The 25,476-nt window shown below is 43.1% G+C and overlaps 1 protein-coding gene and 1 long non-coding RNA gene across 2 annotated transcripts in view; both read left to right on the plus strand.

The window, feature by feature from the left end:
• Positions 1-25,476, plus strand: part of CDH13 (cadherin 13) — a 1,052,304-nt gene that overhangs the window by 16,985 nt on the left and 1,009,843 nt on the right. The window lies entirely within an intron of this gene.
• LOC129391410 (uncharacterized) lies at positions 14,357-23,965 on the plus strand. The gene is made up of 2 exons (XR_008615471.1): positions 14,357-22,311; positions 23,632-23,965. It is a non-coding gene; the product is annotated as an uncharacterized lncRNA (long non-coding RNA).

Genomic DNA, 25,476 nt, shown 5'->3' on the forward strand with positions numbered 1-25,476 from the left:
CTCCAGTTTAAATACTGTCTTAAACTAAAGAGAAAGAACGGTATGTGGGAGGCCAGTTATGGGGAGGTAACCAGGAAAAGCAGGGTAAACAAGAGTAAAATAGGTTATGCAGATTTAAGTCTGCCTTCAGCATTGATAAGGATCCAAAGATGTCTCCGGTGATTAACTTCTGTCCTTCGAGGTAGAGAGGGGAAGAAGGACTCCTTTGTAAAGTTTTGTCCTGCTTTAAGGCAATAGCCGGACGGCAGTAAGCTTTTCTTGTAGCCACTTCTTCTCAGTTGCCTTTAGCTCAAAATAATCCTTATGCCAAACTGGTATATTTTGGGGTCGTATATTCTGCTACGCTTCATTTGATGTGGCAGACACCTCCTTTGATTTTATATGTATGTGTGTAATGTGTGTATGTGTATGTATATGTATACATATATGTATATATATCGACACACATACATATATAACACAATACATAATATATATATACATGTATATACAGATGTATATACATACATAGCACATATACACAGAATGTATATATGCATATATAACATACATAAGTATACATATACACATGTACACACATGTACATGATGTATACATATATAGCCACATAAATACATATAAATTTAAATTATTACATAAATATATAGGTTACACCTATTAAGCACTAGTCGCTATTGGTACCTACTAAATTCTAGGCCCTCTAAGGTAAACCAGACAGACACAGATGCTGCAGATGCTAATCTTGAGGAGATTTGAGACGTGAGGGAAGAATAATAAAAAGACAATGACCCTTCTGGGTCTATGAGAAGAGCTCAAGGCCAGCTAGGTCTACAGCCATTGGGTTTTGAAACCCACCCAGAATAATTCTTTGTGTGCCCTTGTGAATCTTTGCTGATCCTTCTGATACCCGCCCATGATTCTTACTTGAGAAGTTCAGTCTACACCAGTGGTTCTCAGCCAGGGGCAGTTGTGCCCACCAAAGATCACAGGGTGATGTCTGGAGACAAGTTTGGTTGTTACAACTGGTGGAGGGGATACTACTGGCATCTAGTGGATAGAAGGCAGGGATGTTGTTCAGTATTCTGCAGTGCACAGGACAGCCTTCTGCCATAAAGAATTACCCTGACACAACTGTCAATAGCGTGAGGTGAGAAAACCTGGTTTAAATGCAGAGCTTTATACTCCCCCAGCACACACAGGAATTTTTATCTCTACCCCATCTCATTATTACTAGAAAGTCAGAATCAAAACTTGGGTCTGTGAAAAAATAACTAGAAGCAAGCCCCGAACGTGTATAATTTTTCAAAAGGTAAAACCATGACTTTCAGGTAAATATGACCGTTAATTCATTAGTTTATGAGGAAACCAGTCAGATCTGATGATAGTTTCAAAGGGTATTTAATAAGCTAGGGTATTTATGAGCAATTTAACAAAGAAATATTAGGAAGAGATTGTTCAGTTAAAAAAAGAACTAGTTAATGTGCAACATGCCTAAATTGTTGGGATTATCTGTTATGTTAGACAGAAATTATTTGCATCTCCACTTGGACAAAATCGACAAGTAACTGGCGACTTCTCTAAGTCTAGAGGCCTCAATCAAGAGCAAGCAGTGAGAGCTTCCCTGGTGGCGCAGTGGTTGAGAGTCTGCCTGCCGATGCAGGGGACACGGGTTCGTGCCCCGGTCCAGGAAGATCCCACATGCCGCAGAGCAGCTAGGCCCGTGAGCCATGGCCGCAAAAAAAAAAAAAAAAAAAAGCAAGCAGTGAGATGAGTTAAGAATGTGCTCCTAGACATCTTCCTATGGCCTTTGTCCCTAAATGATATTCAAAGGATTGCCATCAATCATTTTGGTCTAGTTTACAAGCTTTGGATAATTTTTTCTGATGCCTCAAGCACATAACATTTAATTTACTAGTAAAGAAACATGGGGCAAAGAAATGGAGGTTGGTTGGGGGCTAGAAAGTGGTGTCAGGAAAGGTTATAGAAGGTCAAAGTGACAGTATTGCATAGATGCCATCCATTACCTGCCTTTGATGAAGTGTGCTCTGTGCTAGATGCTTTATTTCAACCCTGTTAGGTAGGTCTTACTGTCGTCCCCATCTACAGATGAGGAAAGGGAGTCAGAGGGAGAGTCAGGAGTGTCAGTAGTGGACGTGGACAGAGTAAGAAGAAAATGGTATGTGATCCAGACCATAGCGGGAGAAATAGAGTTTAGCCAGAGAAGGAAGGGAGGGTGTTATGAGCTGGAGGGAAGCCTAGTCCCAATTTGAGGTAGAAATACTCATAGCATGTTCAGAGGGCAGTGATGAGGCTCTTCTGGTTGACAGTGAATATGTGAAATTAGATCAGTGCTGCAGGAATGACAGCTATTAGTAGTACCAGTGTTATTTTAGCCAAAGAATCCTGCTGTCATTATAGGGCAGTGCCTGGCAGTACACTATGTGGGTTAAGAGCTCAGGCCTTGGGGGAAGGTGGAATTACAGTTTGAATCCGAGCTCTGTCACTGCAGGGCTATGTGGCCATGAACAAGTTGCTTAACCTCTCTGTGCCTCAATTGCCAGATCTATGAAGTGAGGGCAGTGATATCTACCTGATATGACTGGGATGGGAATTCAAGACAAACCTGTAAAATCTTGGTCTAACAAGCAATGAGACTTTGGAAAGTGGAAGTTGGTTCTTTGAGGAGATGAATGGATAGGATTTAGCATGGTTGTTAGTCATTTGCCTGTAAGTGTCACAGTCTCAGTCTGAGTTCCCTCAAAAGCAGATTCTGGGGCTTCCCTGGTGGCGCAGTGGTTAAGAATCCCCCTACCGATTCAGGGGACACGGGTTCCATCCCTGGTCCAGGAAGATCCCACATGCCGCGGAGCAGCTAAGCCCGTGCGCCACAACTACTGAGCCTGCTCTCTAGAGCCTGCGAGCCACAACTACTGAGCCCGCGTGCCACAACTACTGAAGCCCGCGCACCTAGAGCCCGTGCTCCACAACGAGGGAAGCCATGGCAATGAGAAGCCTGCGCACCGCAACGAAGAGTAGCCTCCACTCACCGCAACTAGAGAAAAGCCCACACGTAGCAACGAAGACCCAATGCAGCCAAAAATAAGTAAAGTTTTTTTAAAAAAGCAGATTCTGAGAGGAGAATGTGAGTGCAGTTAATTTCATTTGGAAGGGGAGCCAGGGAAAACTCTAGCGGGGTGGGGAAGCAAAGCAAGGAAGGGAGGGCTGCCACAAAAAGGATCTTTTATTCAGCCAGTTGCTACTGCAGGTACCTGGGGACCTTTGGAAGCCAGTGTGGAATACCTCAGAGTTATCCCACCTGAGGGGCTTGGGAGCTCCAGACTTTATGCCACAAATTTGGGTGGACATTGTTTTGGAGCTGCCCCAGGTGCCATTGATTTTGAGCACTGTCAGACTGCTGAGTATGGACTCTGGTCCCAGAGAAAGCCCTTGGTAAAGAGGTGTAGATTCTTGCAGTGGAAGTTGGGTCCACTAACGAAAGGCCAGAAGGGGATATGGGCTTGGCAGTGGGAAGCCGTCAGCATCTGCAGTAGTCAGTATCACAAGGCCTAAAAGCAGTGAAGCCCTTTGGGCCAGTAATCTACATCTGAGAAGTTAAAGACACAGAGCTAAATACGGAAAAAGATGTACAGAAATACATCTCTGCATTATATGTGATAGCACAAATTGGAAATAATAACAATAGACAACATTTATTGAGTGTTTGCCATGTGCCTGGCTCTCCTAAGTGCTTGACAAATAAGCTAAATTTCTAGCAGATGGAAACTCGTTAAATGATTCAATGGAATATTACATAGGTATTAAAGAGGAAGGTTATGAAGACAATGATAACATGAAAAAATCATATAAGCAAGAAATGAATACTGAATAGGAGAATATGTGTGGAGTAGGATTCTTACTAAGCAAAAAAAGTCTCTATGTATGAAAAAAGGGGGATGGAGTCTGAAAGGATATTTTTCAAAATGCTAACTGCAGCTTTGTTCATGTGATGGGTTTCTGAGTGAATTTTTTCCCCTCTAGGTTACACATCTCCGTTGATATGTATATATTACATTTATAATGAAAAATATAATGAACTTGAAAAGTGAAAGAAGAAAAAAATTGAAGAAAAATAAGTAGTGGAGATTCAGTGGTGGTTTTGAAGACGGGAATAACATAATGGAAAATAATATTTCAGAAAAATTAATCTGGGGGTGGTGTGAAAGATGGATTGGGTCCAGAAAAACCCAAGGCAAGAAATCCAGCTTGTGAGCTAATAAAGGTCAAAAGAAGTGTGGAAAAGAAAGGACTGGTTTTAGAGGCTTGGTGGTGAATGGGCTGATGGGGAAGAAAGAAAAAAAAAATGCCAGAAATGATCTCAAGACTTTAAAGTTGATCGAGTGAGAGAAAATTAGCAATGAGACAATAAATACGTGTTGAGCAGCTCTCTGAGCCAGGCTCCCCTGCATCTGCTGTCCCAGTTAGGCCTAACAGCAACCCTATAAGCTATGTTCTTGATATTTCTGTTCTATAGGCGAGGTAATAGAAGATCGGAGAAGTAAAATGACTTGTCCAAGTTTACGGTGAATCTGAGCTCAGATAATTGTTAAATGAACTGGATAGATGGACGGATGGATGGGTGGGTGGATGGATGGATGGATGGATGATGGATGAATGGATTGGTAACCATGTAAGGGGGAAGAAATATAGGGTATTATAGTGTCAAAGCAAGAAAGAGGGAATTTCAAGGAGGAACTTGCAGATATCTTAGAAGATAAAGAAAGAAGGGCTGGGGAAATTGCTAGATTCTGTAGGAAGAAGGAGTGGCTACTGGTTCTCTGCTTTGAAAAGGCCACTGCAGTCAAGTAACAGGAAGTCAGCTTAGCTGCATGGGGGGCCAGAACGTTGTGGGGGGGACCCTATGAAATGACTGGTCAGACCACATACAAGCTTAAAAACAGGCACACGTCTAAGGAGTAGATGCAACATTAGAAAGGAGGAGGGACGTAAGAGAGCAAAGGGAAGGAGAGGGGAAGCGAAGGAGAAAAGGGAAAAGGAAAAGCAATTACCGGTTAAGAATGAGGGCACCAGACCGCCGGGGCTTGACTCTCAGCCCCCACTGCCCTGTGACCTTGAGCAAGTCCCATACATAACTCTCTTTGTCCCAGTTTCCTTATCTGTCAAATGGGGAGAATAGTGATAACTCTGTCCCATGGGCTTCTTAGGAGGATGAACTGAATCACGTAACATGCTTAGCACAGTGCCTGGTACAATATAAATCCAAACTGGGCAGGGATCTTGGTGTCTTTATTTTTTTTCTTTTTTCCAGCCATGCTGTGTGGCATGTGGGATCTTAGTTACTGGACCAGGGATTGAACCCGTGACCCCTGCAGTGGAAGCGCAGAGTCTTAACCACTGGACCGCCAGGGAAGTCCAGGGATCTTGGTGTCTTAATCATCACAATAAATACCATTTCTTGGGAAACAGTCCCAAGCTATAGATCAAGAAACCGAGGCTCAGTCACTGAATGTGTCCCAAGAACGTACACCCGGAAACCCAACATCACACTGTTGGGGACACAGTGGTCAGCTCTCCCATCCTTCAGGAGAAAGTAGATTTTGCGTAACACCCTATGCTTAGCTGTATTAGATGAAAATTAACCTTATGCAATTTGCAAGAAGTGAGATGTATTAGGTTTCTTTTTTTTTTTTTTTTTTTTTTTGACCAAAGAGTTAATAAACAGAGGCTGCTCATTAAAGCAAAGTTGGAAGGAGTTTTGAAGGCACTGGAGAATAGCTGAGGGACCAAAGTAATGAAGCACGAGGAAGATTCGGAGGGGGCGGGTGAAGATCCCTCAGACCCCAGCAAGCATCATGAACTCAGCGCCCTTTCTCCATTCCGGAAAGTTTTATGCTGTTATAATTGATGCTTGGATAAGTCTGTGTACTGCAGACTCAGCGTGAGGAATCCTAAAAGCCTTATTAACCCAGCCACTTAGGCTTTCTGAGTGTCACCCCTACCCTGGCTATTTTGGTTCAGGATTAACTGAGACCCCAAGTGTTCTGCTGTTGGGATGAAGAGGTTCAATTTAACACCTTTCTCTGGTCAGTCTCCTTCTAAATCCCCTGCCTCTCTAGCGCTGGCTGCCGGCAAGCTGCATCGTGCTCAGCCTGCTCACTCCTGCCCTTTGTGATCATGGATCCTGCCAAGGAAGCATTCCCTCCGAGGCTGAGCCACCAGAGAAATTGCACAGCCGAGACTGACTCTGCGCAGTGTAAAAATCAATCTGCACGCTGTGTAGGAGCGTCTGCCAGAGGACCAGTTCAGGCTGGTTGGAGGCCCAGTGGGGCAGGGCAGCAAGCAGTTTAAGTGGAAAAGTTAAAAAAGTAAACAGAAAAAACAGGTGAAATTGAGGGGTGTGTTTTGCCAGGCTGGAATGGGCTTTTCTCTTCCTGTGTTAAGGAGCCTTATCTGGTGCCACTGGTCTCTACCTGGTGCATGGTTTTTGTGGGGAGGGGGGAGTTGGAGAGAGACCCCCCCCATTAGACACATTCCCCTGCTGGCAGGTGGGGCCCCAGGGAGATGCTGTTAGCTTGACACTGTCTCTCCAAGGACAGAACTTTAATTTGCTTTGGTGGTAAGGCTAAGAACAACCATCATCATTTGTGCTCGAATAATTAATTATTATTTAATTAAATGACACCCTAATAATTACTTAAGTTAAAAAATAACATTCATGGAGCATCATCTATGTGTCAGGCACTCAGCTAAGTATTTACATACAGGGTGTCTGACTCAGGTCTCTGAATGTTGGAGTTACTGTGATCCCTCTCACTTTGTAGCCAAGGACTTCACCTTTTGCGGGGCTTGCTCGCACACAACCTCTTCCTTGATCTCCACTCAACCCTCGGGAGGCTGCAGATGATGTTTTGCAGTTAAGGAACCTGAGCCTCAGGGACCTGTCTTCTTCAGCAAATATTTGGCAGAATCAGGGTTTGAAGCTGGATCTCCTGACTCTTTATTGTTGCAGCTGTATTGGGAGAGAGAGGTGGTGTGTGTTCCTTAAATTCCTTCTGTTAAGACTGGAGAAAAGAGTTTATTGTGCATTGTTTCGATCCTCAATCAGGAGGGTGTCGTTTTCCCACTTTGCAGATGAGAAGGCTGAGGCTCAGAGAGGGGAAGCCATTGGAAGAAAACCACTCAGGTAGTTGAAGGTAGCAGATCTGGGCCTTATAGCTTCCCATTCTGCCCTGTGGGTTTTCCCTGTTATCCCCGCCTCTCCACGGCAGTGCCTTCGATAGCAGAAACGACACCACGTGATTTCCCAGCGGGTTCAGTGAGAGTGTGATTCTTGCCTTGGACCTTAGGATTTAGGATGGGTCATTGGTATTGACAATTGAATAGGCTGCTAGAAATGTGATCCTGGCCTGGAAGGAAGATCAGACATGACTGAGACTTTAGGAAGGACCAGATCTGTCCAATCAGAAGGAATTTGGGGCCTTTCGTCTTCTTGGAGGCTATAAGTTCCAATTTGCACTTTGAAAGCCACAACTTGCTGGGCCAACCTATTGTTGCTGCCTTCTTCTTGTCAGTTACAGTCATCAAAGCAAATTTCTCAGAACATGCTAATGTCACAGCACTTTCTAGGGAGACCACTGTACTGAGCAAGGCTCGGGTTCTGGTGGGGAGGGATTACGTTGTAGAGTTGGCTCTCCATTTCCCTGGAGTCTTGTGCTTTGGAAAAGCATTATTTGTTTTTCATTCCTGACTGTCACTGGTGACACCTCCAGGCTCTGAAAGGTTACAGGAAAATCATAGGCTTCTGGCAGTTTCCAGCAGGTTCTCTTTCTCCCCTGGGCTAGGATTGTGCATGTGCTTTTCAACCGTGACAAGATGAGGAGAGCTTGGTTAAATGAGGATCGGCTGCTCTTTATTCATCCACTTTTCTGATTATATGGCATCAGAAAGCCATTCATCTGGTTTGAAGATAGACAGGTGGTTGCCGTCACTACACTGCGGGCTTTTGAAGCTTGCTCTGTGATGAGATTACAGCACATACTTAGCTTGTGCTCCAGGGGGTAAGGTTGACCTTTGATCCTACTCCTCATTTAAAAATCACAGATCTTGGAAAATGAACCAATCTAGGAAGATGTTGGATGCTGCATTTGCTGCTGAGGTTGGCTGTCAAACCAATTTAACTGGCCTGCTTTACCTAGAATTCTGGTTTTTCTGATTAAAACAGATGACCTTTAAAGCCTTTTTTTTCTCTGACAATCTCTGGAGGACATCTGGTCTTTTGTGAGTTTCAGTGGGAACCCAGAATCATGCCACTACTGTAGGTTCCAAATGAGGAAGATGCACAAAGCATCGATTGGAAGACATTCAAGACCGTTATCCAAACAGAGTGCATGTTATTTACCTTTCTCTCTCATTCATTCATTCGGTCAACATTTATAGAGAACCTATCATGTGCCAGTTCTGGGACAGGAGCAGCAATAAGGAGGGAACAGAATTGTAGTCCCTGACCGCGGGATCTTATGATTCAGAAGCTGAAACAGACAGAACAGTCAGCATTGTCAAGACAGGATGAAAGGGACTGGGAATTCATCTGCTTGGAAAACTGTTTGGTTTTGGCTTTGATAGATACCACCAGACAGTTTTCCAACGTGGTTGTAAAGAAGGCGGGCGGGGGGCTTCTGAGAACCTGATCGTGTTTTATTTTTTGACCCCAGTTGCATGACACCTTGTGGAAAATACAGAGCTATATACTGAGGCTTTGCACACTTCCTGTAGTGTCACAGTAGAATTTAAATTAAAAAATAAAGAAATAAAATACTGTCCGCTTCAGGCCCTTTGGGAGCACAGAGAAGGGACCGGGCTTTACCTGGGGGAGGAGAGCAGAGAGATTGAGGAACTCAATTGATATTGATATATGAACTGGGCCCAGAAGGATCAACAGGAAGTAAGCAGTCAGAAAATGGGGTGGGATGTGCTTGCACAAAGGCCTCAGTCAGAAGGAAGGCATGGAGTGGAAGGAGCTGGCAGTTGGAGCTTGGGAGGGCTGTGAGTTGCTTGCTGTGGCTGAAGCCCAGGGTGTGGGGCTGTAGACATAGGAGGGGTCAGCAGGGGAGGAGTATGGACTGTTTCACAGACAAGACATAATGTCCCGAAAGCAGCGGGAGCCACGAGGGAATTTTAAGCAGCAGAGTGACACTGTCAAGCCTGGCTTTTCTAACAACCAGCATGCTTATGCCTGCATGGGCGTGCAAATGGGAGATGTTTAGGTGTCTTTTGCAGTAGTCCCAGAGGAGAAGGCTGAAGGCCCCATTTAAGGCACTGAGAGAGGAGAGGAGGAGACAGATCAGAGATCAGCAGATATCATACAATACATGAAACTTGTTAGTCCACTGCAAGGTCGGGGGGTTGTTGGGGGAAGAGATGGGGAGAAATCAGAAGGTTTCTCTTCCAGCCCAGGCTCTGGTGAGAACCACTCAGATAGAAACACCTGGGCCTGAGCGCCAATTTCTCTTATTGTATAAAACCACAAAGATCCTCATTAGCCATTCCAGAAACATCTATTTATGCCCACAATATGTCAGGCAGTAGGGGAACTTCCGAGGATACAGAGATGGAAGGGACCAATTCTTGCCTTCAAGGAGCCACCTGTAGAGTGTGGGGAGACAGCAGGTCCTATTCTCTCTGCCTTAAACCTCAGGAGGTGTCTTTGAGTTTATGCAGTGGTGTTAGTTTCTTCTTTGATTCAAGGTCAGTTCCCCAGCCCCTGCAACATCACTGATAGGGCATTCCCCAAATCCCTTGCAGAAAGGATCATTCCCATGAGTAGCTGTGAGCCAAGCATATAAACTTGCGTGAATGTTTGAAAACTTCTCCTAGTTCTCAGAACGCAATTCCAACAGTGCTGAAGGCTGCCAATTAAATGAAGATTTAGATGAAGCCTGTGTGGGAGAAGGAACGCAATATTCTTAAACCTAATAATGGTTTCCTTCTGTCTTTTGGAAGCTCTCGAATAATCCTGACTGACTGGCTTTCTGCTTTGGTCATCCCCATTTACTGGACAATTTAATAACATTTAAAATGTTTGACAACCTTTATTTGGGGGCAGACACCCCAGGAGAGCAGGCTCTGGGTAAGGATATGAATGCTGTACAGTTAAAAAGAGGAACCAGGATTTTAAATAAGTTTTTTTCGTATGCAGAACAAATCCCCTGCGTGCTGGATGGCAGGGGGCACAGAAGGGGTAAGAACAGGCTCTCAGATTATAATATGAACTGTGGGAACACGTAACGACTGCCACGTAGCCTGCGCTAAGTGCTTTCTTTCCTGTCACCTCATTTACGCTGACAACACTGAGGTGGGTCTTAAGACTGTGCCAGTCATGCAGGTGAAGTAGCCAAGGCCTATGACCATGCAGCTAATAAGCCTTGGGGCTGGTGTTCTCTATCCTGTGGCTCTGGAGTACTCGGTGTGCTGTAGGAATTGAAGGAGTTCAGAAAGAAATCCAAAACAATTTTCCTCCCTTTCCCACTGTATCAGGGGATTCATCTGTTCATACATTCATTCACTCATTCATTCACATTTATTGAATGCCCTCTATGTGCCAGGTATGGTTCTAAGCACCAAGAAAACAGCAATGCATACAACCAAGTCCCTGCCTCTATAGAACTTTTGTTTTAGTGGAAGGAGCAAACAGCAAAGAAAGTCTGTTAGTCATAAGTGCTGTACATAAACCAAGGCACTGTCAGGGTTAAAGTGTAACCAGGATGTTCTTTTCCATAGGGGTGGAGGGTTGGCGGGGGCTCCGCTGGAGAGGGCACATTTCACCTGAGACCTGCCTGTCGTGGAGGAGACAGCCATGTAGGCCTGTGAGGGACAGAATACGCCAGGCAGAAGAAAAAGTGTAAAATCCCTGAAGTAGGAACATGCCTGGTGTGTTCCAGAAATAGCGAGGGGACCTCAGTGGCTGGACCAAGAAAAGGAGATGAGATCAGGAGACACATGGGGCCATCGGGAGAGTTTGGATATTATTCTGAGAGTGATGGGAAACCATTGGTGGAGGGAGGGTAAAGCAGTGACATCATCTGTTACTGTGTGCAGCAGAGGAAGCTGAAAGCAATTTGGAAGTCTGAGAAAGCTCACCTCCTCCACAGTCTGTTTTCTTGTTTACATATGTTAATTTTACATATGTAAAATTTCTTTCTGAATTCCTTCTCCAGTTTTATTTCATTAAGTCCTCACAACAACCAATGAAATAGGCGTTGCTATTATTATTATTCCTCACTTTGCAGTTGGGAAACTGAGGCCCAGAGCAGGCATGGTCACCTGTATAGGAAGCAGTGGAAACAGGATGCCTCAGGGTTAATAGCCCACTCCTCAAGTGCTTTAATTCCAGCTAGCATTTAGTGGGCACCTGATATGTGCCAGGTCTGCATGGGGTTCTGGGAGGCCTAGACACATCCTTTAGACTCTGGCTTATCTCCAGGGAGAGACAGAGAATTAAGCAGAGAGTTAATGTGCAGAACAGCAAGCGCTCTGATTTTAATTTGGCAGTATGGAGAAAGAGCGCCTGGCCCAGTAGGGGAGGGGAAACCAAAGGTGACATCTGAGCTGGGAGTGGGCACCATGTCGGAGATGGTCAAACAAGCTGCGGGCAAGGGGCTGGGCAGGGGGAGTCCAAGTAGAGAAATGAGTGGTTCAGAGGTATAGGGTGTAGAGTGAATGGCAGCGGCTGGGGGGAAGCAAGGGTGCACCTGGTTGCGTTTGGAGAGGAGGCTGGATAGAGACAGGTTTACACTTGGTTTCATTTGTTTTTTTCAGTTTTTAAATAGACTTTATTTTTATTTTATTTTGTTTTTTATTGAAGTATAGTTAATTTACAATGTTGCATTAGTTTCTGGTGTACAGCAAAGTGATTCAGTCATATATATATATATATATTTTCTTTTTCTGGTGTACAGCAAAGTGATTCAGTCATATATATATATATATTTTCTTTTTAATATTCTTTTCCATTATAGATTATTACAGGATAGTGAATGTAGTTCCCTGTGCTATACAGTAGGACTTGTTGTTCATCTATTTTATATATAGTGGTGTGCATCTGTTAATCCCAAACTCCTAATTTATCCCTCCACTACTTCCTTTCCCCTTTGGTAACTGTAAGTTTGTTTTCTATGTAAACTGACTTTATTTTAAAGAGCAGTTTTAGCTTCATGGCAAAATTGAGTGGAAGGTATACAGATTTTGTGTATACTTCTTGCCGCCACGTATGCATAGCCTCCCCCACTATCAACTCCCACACCAGAGTGATGCATTTGTTATAATTAATGGACCTAAGTAGACACATCATTATCACTCAAAGTCCATAGTTTACATTCAGGTTCACTCTTGGTGTTGTACATTCTATGGGTTTGACAAATGTATAATGGCATGTATCTGTCATTATAGTATCACATGGAATATTTCACTGCCCTAAAAATCCTCTGTGCTCTGCCTTTTCATCCCTCCTTCCTCCCTAACCCCTGGCAACCACTGATCCTTTGTCTCCATAGTTTTACCTTTTCCAGAATGTCATATAGTTAGAATCATACATTTTCAGATTGGCTTCTTTCACTTGGTAACATGTATTTAAGTTTCCTCCAAGTCTTTTCATGGCTTAATAGCTCATTTCTTCTTATTGCTGAATAATATTCCATTGTGTAGATGTACCACAGTTTATTTATCCATTCACCTACTGAAGGACATCTTGTTTGCTTTCAAGTTTTGGCAATTATGAATAAAGCTGTTATAACATTTGTGTGCAGGTTTTTGTATGGGCATACGTTTTCCACTCCTTTGGGGAAATAACAAGGAGTGCAATTGCTGGATCATATGGTATGTTTAACTTTGTAAGAAATTGCCAAACTGTCTTCCAAAGTGGCAATGAATGAGAGTTCTTGTTACTCCATATGTTCATCAGTGTTTGGTGTTGTTAGTGTTTTAGATATTGCCCATTCTAATAGGCGTGTAGTAGTGTTTCAGTGTTGTTTTAATTTGCATTTTCCTAATGACATACAACGTTGAGCATCTTTTCATGTGCTTATTTGCCGTCTGTATATCTTCTTTGGTGAGGTGTCGCTAATGTCTTTGGCCCATTTCTTAATTGGGCTGTTTCTTTTCTTTTTTTTCTTTTTTTTTTTTTTTTTTGTGGTACACGGGCCTCTCACTGTTGTGGCCTCTCCCATTGCGGAGCACAGGCTCCGGACGCGCAGGCTCAGCCGCCACGGCTCACGGGCCCAGCCGCTCCGTGGCATGTGGGATCTTCCCGGACCGGGGCACGAACCCGTGTCCCCTGCATCGGCAGGCGGACTCTCAACCACTGCGCCACCAGGGAAGCCCTGTTTATTTTCTTATAATTGAGTTTTAAAAGGTATTTGTATATTTTGGATAATAGTCCTTTAACAGATATATCTTTTGCAAATATTTTCTCCCAGTCTATGGATTACTTTCTCATTCTCTTGACAGTATCTTTTGCAGAAAAGAACTTTCCAATGTTAATGAAGCCTAGCTTATCAATTCTTTCTTTCTTGGATTGTACCTTTGGTGTTATATCTAAGAAGTCATTTCCATACCCAAGGCCATCTGCATTTTCTCCTATGTTATCTTCTAGGAGTTTTATAGTTTTGTGTTTTACATTTAGGTCTCTGATCCATTTTGAGTTAATTTTTGTGTAGGATGTGAGATCTGTGTCTAGATTTAATATTTTGCATGTGGGTATCCAGTTGTTTCAGCTGGCTAGTCTTTGTTGAAAAGACTATATTTGCTCCCTTGTATTGCCTTTGCTCCATTGTATTGCCTTTTCTCCCTTGTCAAAGATCACTTGACTACAATTATGTGGCTCTTTATACTGTTCCAGTGATATTTTTATCTATTCTTCCACCAGTGTCACACTGTCTTGATTACTATAGCTTTATGGTAAGTCTTGAAGTTGAGTTGTGTCGGTTGTCTGACTTTATTATTCTTCAATATCGTGGTGACTGTTTTGGGTTTTTTGCCTCTTCATATACATTTTAGAATCAGTTTGTTGATATTCATAAAATAAGTTGCTGGGATTTTGATTGGGATTGTGTTGACTCTATAGATCAAGTTGGGAAGAGCTGACATGTTGACAATATTGAGTCTTCCTATCTATGAACATGGAATATCTCTTCATTTATTTAGTTCCTTGATTACTTTCATCAGAGTTTTGTAATTTTCTCATACAGATTTTGTACATATTCTGTTAGATTTATAGCTAAGTATTTCATTTTGGGGGGTGCTAATGTAAATGACATCATGTTTTTAACTTCAAATTTCTCTTGTTTGTTGCTGGTATTTAGGAAAATGAGTGACATATATTAAACTTGTCTCCTACAAACTTGGCATAATCACTTATTTTCATGAGTTTTGTCGATTCCTTCGGATTTTCTACATAGACAACTGTGTTATCAGCAAACTAAGGCAGTTCTATTTCTTTCTTCCCATCAGTGCAACTTTTATTTCCTTTTCATATCTTTAGATAGGATTTAGATAGGCATTAGATGGGACTTCCAGTATACTGTTGATAAGGTGCACTGAGAGGGGACCTTCTGGACCTGTTCTTGATTTTAGCATTAAGTATGATGTTAGCTGTAGGTTATTTTGTAGATGTTCTTTATCAAATCAAGTTCCTTTCTATTCTTAGTTTGCTGAGAGTTTTTTTATCATGGCTAGGTGTTGGATTTTGCCAAGTGCCTTTTTTGCATCTATTGATATGGTCATGTGATTTAGTTCCTCAGCCTGTTTATATGATGGATTACATTAATTGATTTTTGAATATTAAGCCAGACTTGAATGTCTGGGATAAATTGTATCTTGGTTACATTTTGATACACTTACTTCTTTCTGAACCTGTCTCAAGAGAGAGTATAGTTCATTGATTAAGAGTGGAGGTGTACTGCCTAAGTTTAAATTAGACCTCTATTGCTTATTAGGTGCAGGAACTCAGGCAAGTTATTTAACCTCTCTGTGCCTCAGTTTCTACATTTATCAAATAATAATGACTGATCCCAAAGGGTGATTGTGAGGATTAAATTATACCTAAACAGTTTAGGGCTCCACCCAGTACATGATGGATGAGAGGATGATTTGCCATGATTATCTCTCTTCATTTGAACGTATGCTCCATGTGTCAGTTTCTCATTGTATTCACAATGCCTAGTATAAAATAGATGCTTGACAAAATAAAGCACTATGGAAAAAATGTACATTTTTCCTTTTGTGTGTGTGTATATGGTGAGGATTCTGTAATTCTACTTTGATTGTACACTTGCTAATTCAGATAAATTAGCCCCGAAGAAGGTTCTCAGGGGAGTGAATTTTCTTGGACTGCTCTGATCATAGCCCCCAAAGCGTTCTCCATTTTCTTGTGTTGGCTCTGACCTCCTCCTGGTCACCATCTCTGGTTGGTTCATAGCAGCGCAAACGGGGAGCTTGCCGATGAGGAGCGATAGGTAATATCCCCATTTTATAGAAAATGATGCCAGAAGAAAAAACCATACATAGTTGCTAGTGGTTCCCAAGGGTTATAAACTTCTTCACATGTTTACCATCACCTGTTTCGGCATCTAGATGGCGTAGCTTCTCTATTTGACCCTGGTCCTGCTACTCCTTTCTTACTTTTTATGCCACTCGAATCAGAGTGCTCACTCTCAACCTTGTAGAAATTACCCTAAAGGTAGAAACACATAATTTATAAACAGGTGTGAATAAACATTAGTCATAACAATGGAAAGATGGCCTTGGCATTGAGAGGAGGATGGCAGAAGCAAGGCTACAGAAGAGCAGCGCACTAGCAGAGCTTATGTGTTGTCTGTGTGTATTTGTGCAAAGTTATTAAAAATGGCAGTGTGTAGTCCACTCCCAAGTGGAAATTGATACAAAAAAACAATGTAAAAACAGAAGTTACATTAAAGGAAAGAGTATATACCAACTGTTGTAAACATGTAGAAACCATATGCATGAACACAAACGTCTCTATGGGAATTTTCCTTAAAAAAATATTCCCCCCAAAATAAAACACCATGTTCACAAGAGCCCACCATAGGCCAGGTACTGTGTGAGGCACAGGGAATACAACAATGAGTAAGATGGACTTGAGGACCAATGAAAACCTCATGACAAAAGCCTGGGAAAATCTGAATGTGTAATATTAGAACAGGGTTAGCGCTGTTGTCATTTTGGGCACGATGATTCCTTTTGCTGGGGCCTGTCCTGTGCATAGTAGGATGTCTCAAAGCATCCCTGGCCTTCACCCACTAAATGCCAGTTGCATCTCCTAACCTGTGACGACCAAAAGTGTCTCTAGACGTTGTCAAGTGTCTCCCAGTGCGGGGGGTGAAGATTTGCTCCCCAGGGAGAACCTTTGCTTTAGGAGAATATTTAAGAAGTTATGGAACACTCATTCAATAGGAAAATAAAACTGTAATCGGGAGGCTTATACAGCACCATCTGAAAAAAGTGTGTCAAGTTTAAAAAGCAGAAAGTAAGACTGCGTTTATTCTACAGATTGCAACCAGCTTGGCTGAGGTTCTAGGTTCAGAGGAAGCTGTTGAGAAAAGGGAGGAGAGAAAAACTGGTGACCTAGAAATCACAGGAGCCAGGGAACCTCGAGGAATTGAGTATTCTGGCTCAGTCTTGGATGAGGAGCCCAAAGATAAACACGAGTCAGGCAGACACAAGTAAAACAATCAAATGCGGGGCCGTGAAAAGGGGGTGTCCAAAGTAAGTTCAGGGAGACGAACGGGTGTATCAGGGGTGATATTTTAAATGTTTAAGAATCAAATACGGCAGAGGAACCACCAATCATAATGGCCTTCTGCTGAAACCACCCAGCACGGCCTTTAGCATGCCTGCAAGGGTCTGGGGGAAATCCGTGAGGGAGAAACAGTTGACCAGAGTAAGTCAATCCAGCCGGGGTCCAAAAGTGGCACAGGGATTAATCTTGGAGCAAAACCTGGCAAAACAGAAGTGGTCAGAGGCCAGGGAGATAGTGGAAGAAATAAGAGGGCCTAGGGCCCAGAAGAAAATCCACTGGAGGGTTGAGTTATATTTAATCTCATTCGTTGTGTACCTGGAACCAAAGACACCAGAGAAGTTTCAGACATAAATTATGTATACATGTAAACAAAGACAGAAAGGGAGCACAGAAAAATGGAAACAGTTTGATTTGTGGGGCTTTCAGTATCTTGGGTGATTTTTTTTTTCCTTCCTTTATTTAGAGGTCTGTTGATGCTGCTACAGTTTTGTTCCGGCAATAAAAGGAAAGTATATGTGGATGTTAACAAAGATGAGAAGGGTCTCTGGAAGGATGTAACTGGTTAGAGTTTAATATTCATTAGGTTAAAAAAATCTATTAAGTTCATTGAAGAAGTCATGAAAAGAAACCAAATACCCACCATCTTCTTCCTTCCCAGGAACATGGCAGTGGTCCCTTCGAAGCAGTCCTGAAGGAAGGGGCTGAGTGTGTGATGGCTGCCCAGGGGCCAGTGTGGTGTTTCATGCCGGAGGGATACAGCTGTTCATTTCCTTTGCCTCCTCTTATCCCGCTTCAGCATCAGCTCATCGTTCATACTGACCCCTCCCTCCCCATGTTGTAGCGAGAGGTAGTCCTGAGGACACACACTTCATCCGTTGCAACAGATTAGCTCTGGTCACAGCCTGATTACATGAACTGCAGCCAAACCCCTTATTTATGCTCTTCTGGGGATGGGCAGGAACAGATAGGAATGGGTAATTAAGGGACATTAAGAAAAAAACTAAAATATTGCTTGTCGTGCTTTAATATGAGCACTATTAATGATGCAGTATTGTAAACACTGAGTAAAGAGTTTGCTGCCAGCTTGTTCATGCCAGGCAGCCAGCAGACCCTTATCCCCAGGTGGAGGATTAGTGTAGGTACCTCCTTGGTGAAAGCCTAGCTATCAGCAGTAGCACCTTGTAGAAGGTCCAGCCTATCTGGTTGCTTCAGGGCAACTGTGCAACTCCACCATACAGGATGCTAATGGATATAGGAAGCTCTGTGCCTCAAGGCTAGTTAGCAGCAAATATATGGGCACATCTGCCTTTTATTTCATCAAATGAATGCAGTTTATAGGAACCTGGCATGTTATTTATAGAGAACACAAAGTATTGGGGAAAACCTCAGTTAGGGAATAGTGAGCTAACAGAACTCAGATACTCACACACACACACACACACACACACACACACACACACACAGATGTACATCCCATCAGAATATCTAATGGAGATAATTTAGGAAAAACTAATGGATGCCCTTCAATTAGGGGACTCATTAAATCTGCACTGTCCAGTACAGTAGATACTAGCCACATGTGACCACGTTTAAATTTTAATTAATCAAATTAAAGAAAATGAATAATTAACGATTCAGTCCCTCTGCCTCATGAGGTACTTTTCAAGTGCTCAAGAGCGTCATGTGGCCAGTGGCTACCAGAGTATACAGTGCAGATACAGGACAGCTCCATCATCACAGGGAAATCTGCTTGGTAGTGCCGGGTGAGAGAGATGATGTTGTATCCAGAGAATCAGCTACTCTGCATATTCTCAGAAGAACGAGGTAAATACAGATATTCTGACATGAAAAGGTCTCTGTTGTGTATTGCACGGAAACAAATTACAAAACTTTATATTGGGTTGGCCAAAAAGCTCGTTCGGTTTTAAGTACAAATAAGACACATTTTTCATTTTCACCAAGAACTTTATTGAACAACACATTCATTAACCAGACAAACTTTTTGGTCAACCCAATATTAATTTTTACTCAAAAAACAAACGCATTATGCACACACATACATGCTTTTTTTGTGTTAGTATAGGAAAAAGAGCGTAAGGATAATCACTAAATTGTTAGTAGTAATTGCCTTGAGATGGAAGGCCTAGAGCTTTGCTTTTTATTTTCTCCATTTATGTATTTTCTGAATATATTTCAATGAGAATGCATTACTTTTGTACTTAAAAAGAGATTAATTTGATGATAACCCATGAAGACAATTCAGAAACATGAGTAGGGAGGTTTATCTCTTTGGGACTTTAGTTGGTTAAAGCCTGGCTAATGAGGGCCCCTGAGTGGGGTTGACCAGATGGCTTGTTAGGAAAGGGCATTGTGGGAAGAGAAGGGGGCTGATTCAGAGGAAATCCATCCCTGCTGTTCTCAAGCCACACCTACAGGCGTGCCCTCCTTGTCTTGAATGTTCTGTTCTGGTAGGGAGACAAACACACTTTATAATCAATTCTGAGGACCTTTTACTATTAATCTTTGGGTGAGTCGATAGAAGCATCTGCTCTGGGATGAGGCAGAAATACCCTGGGCTTAAATGTCAAATAGCACCTGGGAAGCATATTCAACCAAAGATACATGTTGGTCAGGGAGGGCTTCTCTGCCACGTAAGAGGGGAACAAAAAGATATCTTCCAGGCTGGTGTAAAAGTATTAAAATTGTGTGTGTGCCTGTGTGTGCAGGTGTGTGAGATGCCCTTATCCTTCCTGTCCTAGGAAATTTACTTCTCTGCTAGCTTACGTACTATGTGAATAAAGCATGGGCTTGGAGAAGAAATACTTTCTTCTTTCTTTCAGAAAGTCATCTCTGCTATCCAGCATTACAGACTTTCTACTCTGGGTTATGAGACACTTGAACTCTTAGGACAGTTCTGGATCCACTTCTGCTCCTCTAACTATGGGTCACTGGGCAGAGTTCCTTGACCTTTGAAATTCATTCTCATTCTGGGGAAAATAGATTATCACTAGCCCTTACCTCCTAGGGTGGTTGCTCAAAGTCAAAGGGAGAAGTAGGGTGAGTACTTGGCACATAGTAAGTGCTACACAGTGTTAGCTTCCATTGACATTAGTATTACTTTTTGCTAAGCAACAGTGCAAAGCAGTTTGCTGTACCTGTTCTTCTTGTGGATGTGTGCCTCCTCACCAGATGGAAGGAGTGTCCTTGGAGGGCATGAGTGCCACACTTCTTTCTCTTCCTCTGGGTTCCTGACAGTGACCTGCACTAGCTAATCAGTACATTCATGCCAAGTGCCTGGTGCTTGAGAATGAGAGCTCAGTGCTACCCAGTGGAATGTGCCAGCCAGTGAGCCCAGTACAGTCCTGGGGTCCTGTCAACACAGTAGTTGGGTGAAAGAAGTCAGCCATAACTTTGAAGCATAACTTTCTGAGGGAGAAGGCTGGAAGTCTTTCCATTTTGATGGTAGGGAGAAAGGATCCACACTTTCTTCTGCATGTTTCCTTAAAACCGCCTCACTCTCTACGTGTGATTTTTTTCAGTTTTTTCAAAGAGAAGAAAATGTTGTTAATCTCTGACTATTGACCACACTTACAGTTTCCTGTTTGTTTAGTTCATTAAAATGAAGATCTTGTTTTGCACAGTGACAGATTTTTATATGAAACAATAACAATAATACGATGTATTTTTCAAGTAAGCATTTTATACGCATACATGTATGCATATACATGTGTAAGTACGTATATATGTCTTCACATTCACACTCATGCATGCAGATTTGATCTTTATTATTCAGCTATTCTGTATTTGTGAATTTGCCTACTCACGAAAATGTTTTGTAACCCCCAAACCATTACTCACAGTGTTTTCTGCGTCCTTTGCAGTCATGTAAAGACCAGTGAAAAATCTGAGTCATCTGACACGCATGTTCCTAGTGCCAACAAGGTGACACTCTGCCTTCCTGTTTCAGCTCTCATACTGCAAGCACATGTCCTTTTGGTGGTATTTAGTGCCATTTTTCTTTGCACTTTTGTGCTTTTTGTTGGCGATTTTGCTGATTAAAATGGCCCACAGGTGTAATACTGAAGCGCAGTCTAGTGTCCCCAAGCGCAGAAGGCTGTGATGTACGTTATGGAGAAGGTACGTGTGTTAGATGAGCTTCATTCAGACGAGAGTTACGGTACTATTGGCTGTGAGTTCAATGTTAATGATTCCACAAGGTATGTTAAATAAGTTGTCTTTAAACAGAAACACATAAAACAAGGTTATATATTGATTGATTGACAGAATGTTGTGACCAGAGGCCTGCAGGAACCTAACCCTGTACTTCCACCAGGAGCGTTGATTCACTATTTGCTAATTCATTATTCATGGTGACTGTATAGAACATAACTGCCATATCTATTGTGTATATAAATCTCTTTAAATCCACATAGAGCCTGTATGAGAGGGAGTAGACTATGGTGCTTAAGTTCCTGAGCTCTGGGCCAGAGTCACAATGTCCCTTTCTGCCTTCAGCTACTATACACCTGGTTTTGCCAGGGCCCATAGCTGCTGGGGAACCTGCTCATGGAAGTTGGGGTATGTTTGCCTTTAGGTGTCTTTCCGTCTTTCCAAGCTCCTGCAATCAGGTGTATACTTAGGGGAATGGATGACTTATCATTCGTTGTAGAAATTATGCCACAGGCAAAACCTTTTTGTGTCCATTAAATAATAGAGCCACTTCAGTAAGGCAGCCAATCTCCCCTTCAAAGGTAAGGCCCCTGGATCACGGCACAGAGTCAAGAAGGAACCCCTAGGGCAGGAGGTGAGAGGCTCATAGGCCAGACAGCAGCTGGGTGCTCTCACACTGCGCCTACCTGAAGTTGACCGGAGCCACTCAGAGCTGCGACTAGGCACAAGCCAGGCCAGGAGGCTCCACAGCAGTGTGTATCTGAGTCTGAGACAGCCATGAAATTGCAGTCACCATCACACCCCAGTGCACGGCCCCATAGCTCATTCCTGCTCACTACGTCCCTGGGCTTCTCTGTGCCTCTGCCCTGCCACAGCAGGCGTTCACGACTGTGTGTGAGGGAGCCTTTCCAATCTTTTTATGCTCTACTTTCAAAGCAGTCTTGAAATGAGATAAGTTAAAGCCTAATACAGTTTTTCAGAAACATCTGTATTTGTCTGGCTGACCTAATATTAACACAGGTTCTCATCTCTACTTGAATGTTGCTCCCTCTATTGCTACACCATTACCAGGGCTGCGCTCTGAGTCTTTAAAGCTCATCCCTGCGCCTGATGCCATGAATACCAAGTAGATCATGTAGGGTGGCTCACACCCTGCAACGGACACAGGGTCCAGCTACCCAGTGAGTTTACGAAGACTCCCAAGAGACAGCATACAAACCATGGGCTTGTTGCTTCCCTGTTCAACTGCTCCACTGAATCTTGGCGTCTAAGACTTTGGTTGTTCCCCGTGTCCCATGAGCTCTGATCACAAGGTGAGTGTTGCTGTCCAGGCTGGGAAAGCAGAGTTGACAAGAACCGCCAACCCCAGAGAGGTGTCAAGCCCACTGATAATTAAAGGGCTCCTAGGACACATCGCCAAGTCTATTATTGGTTCTAGTGGACTTGCCTTCATTCTACAAAGGACAAAAGAAGTTGACGGTGAAGCACTCAGGGCATAGGGGACATGGTTCTTACCCTACAGCTCCAACCCAGGGCCAGCCCTTCGGGTAGTGCTTTTGCCTTAAACGGAGTCTGGACTATGTGATTGAGTATCACTTAGGATGGTATGTATGAAAAATGAAGAGATTTATGGGACCTGGCCTCTGGCCTTCAGATTCAGAATTCCTCAGGGTGAGGCCCAGGCATCTGTATTTTGATAAGCTTCATGATTCTGGTGCACAGTAAAGTAAAGGGAACTACTGCCCTGGGTGTCATGAGCAATTCAGCCTCCCTGGAGTACTCCAAGCCGTGGCATGGTCCAGCACAGCATCTGGGAGACAACGGGGAAAACCAAGGAGCGGCCGTGCCAAAGGGCCTTATGAGCCCTCACTTTGTTTTCAGACCCATGTCTCTTTGGACTGTTAGCAAGTTCCAGAATTTCTATGGATCTGAGTTTCCCCCAGTGGAAAGCGGAGATGATGACAGTGCCTTTTATTATTCTAGAGGGTTAGAAGGTTAAATGAGAGGGTGCCCATGGTGTGCCCAGCACGGTGGCGCCCTAATTGTGTTTGTTATTGCTCTCATTACCGTCCACACCAAAGGGGCTGCATCAGCTGGACCCATAGGCTGTGGATGTGCCTTAAATCAGCAAAATCCCAGACTCACTTTTAGGGCTTTCTGAGGCTCAGACATGAGCACTATTTCCCAAGGGTGTGGCAGGAAACCCACTGCAGACCATTGGGCACCTTTTGGGAGCCATTCCTTTTTGGAGCCTTTGGGGCATGGTTAGACAGGGGGACAGCATGTTGGATAAAACTGAGTCTCAGATCCAAGGATGGTTCCCTTAGATACCCAGTATAGGGCAGTTGGACCCTGTCCTGTCCTTTCAAGCCCAGTAGATCATATTGCCCTATCAAAGCTCCTGAGAAGTGGACACGGGTATGATATATCTTATCCGTGACCACGTTAGTAAAGTCTACAGAGACAATAGTGGGTCTTTTAGAACTTACCCATTGAACCTTTTATTTTAAGTGACACACTCTAGTACCCGCGTAATTGTAATTCTGATAAATTACTTGTAATACTGTCTTCAGTCCTCAGAATTAATTTGACTGGAAAAATTCCAGAAGGACTTAAATGTTTCTCATTAAAAGCATTATAGGGCTTCTCTGGTGGCACAGTTGTTAAGAATCTGCCTGCCAATGCAAGGGACACGGGTTCGAGCCCTGGTCCAGGAAGATCCCACACCCCACAGAGCAACTAAGCCCGTGCGCCACAGCTGCTGAGCCTGGGCTCTAGAACCCGTGAGCCACAACTACTGAAGCCCGTGTGCCTAGAGCCTGTGCTCCGCAACAAGAGAAGCCACCTCAATGAGAAGCCCGCGCACCGCAGCAAGGAGGAGCCCTGCTCACCACAACTAGAGAAAACCCGCGCGCAGCAACGAAGACCCAACGCAGCCATAAATAAATAAATTTTTTTTTAAAAGCATTATAGGTAACTTATTCGACATTGTAACTAATTGTAATATTTCCCTATGTAAAGCCACCCAATTAAGATGCTGTTTCCTCTCTTGTGATTAGTTGGCAAACCTTTTCCATATGAGTATGCCCTCTAGAATCTAGAGCAATTAAGCATATATAATTGGACTGAACCATTTGCTCTCCCATCATCACTCTCTATAGTGAGATATATCCCAGCCCAGTTGGTAGTCTTGCAAAGCCAAATGTCCTGAGCTCTAGTTACGGAGTTGACAAATGGATCTCTATAAGCAGCTTATGTGCTAAATATTTCTCCTGGTCCCTTTGGCAGGGATGTATTTTGTTTTCTCAGTATGGAGAATTTCTTGCAATTTGTACATTTTACCTTTAAGAAATAAAGAGAAGCCATTACGTGCCTTTCATTCTTGACCTGCCTTTAGGAGCAAATACCCCTATTGCGTAATTGCTGTTTGTAGCAGGGTTTGAGGTCCTACCTGGGTTTCTTGAATCACCAAGTATATGGGCTTCTGGCTGCACTGCCTACTCCCTGTGCCTGGGATTTTATTGGGGAGGTTTAATAAAGCAAAAAAGGGATTTACCAGCTGCCACCAAAGTATTTGACCTCATACTGAATTGCAAATTTCCCCCTAATCAGAACATTTGAAAGTCATCTAGAGGGATCAGGAAATAACCTGAAGGTTTTGTAGGAGAGTTAGAACAAGGGCTGCTTTGGCCTGGTATTAAGAGGAAACAACTTAGAGCTATTTCTTTCCCCTTCCTTTTCTCTACTTTCCCCCAGTGGATTCTCCTTCAGGCATATGAGTGTGAAATGAGAAAAAAATCACTTGAAACAAAATCAAAAGCAACAGCAACTCTGGAATCAATGAAAAGTTCACATCTACCAGGAAGCATGAGGTCAAAGGTTGTGTAACCGTATACTGCCGAGGTTTGCTGTACATGGTGCAGCAGGGCAGATGTACACAGGCCTGGCAGGTAGAAGGACAGATGGGCAATGAATAGGGGATGAGCTTTCAATAGATTTTCAGAATGGGCCAGACGTTTGCAGTGTTCAGAGTATATAGACTGGCACATAATCTGGAGTAGTTGGGTATGAAACTTAAAGACACATCATCCATGGATTTCCCTTTAATAAATCATCTCCTTCAGTAGTCATTTTTCATCAACAGGCAATTCAGTAAAAGTTAGAATTGAGCATAATGTGGCATATCATTTCAGAACATCTGGTCCTAATATGTAGCAACAGCTGTTTGGTACCTGAGATATAAACAAAACATTTTCCCCATGGCTGCCACGGTTTATCCTCCTGGAGGCACAGTATCGTTGAGATAGGTTTGTTTCCCAGGGTCTCGTACCACAGATAACAGTAATAGTAACAATATCAATGGTGACATGATGATTATCATGTCTTGTTTTACTGTGTGCCAGACACTGTGCCAAGCACATTTCATATATGATTTCATTAAATCTTCACCTCAGCTTTTTGTAAGCATTTAGATGAAT

Source organism: Physeter macrocephalus, chromosome 17, assembly GCF_002837175.3.
Source record: "Physeter macrocephalus isolate SW-GA chromosome 17, ASM283717v5, whole genome shotgun sequence".
Lineage (NCBI taxonomy): Eukaryota > Metazoa > Chordata > Mammalia > Artiodactyla > Physeteridae > Physeter > Physeter macrocephalus.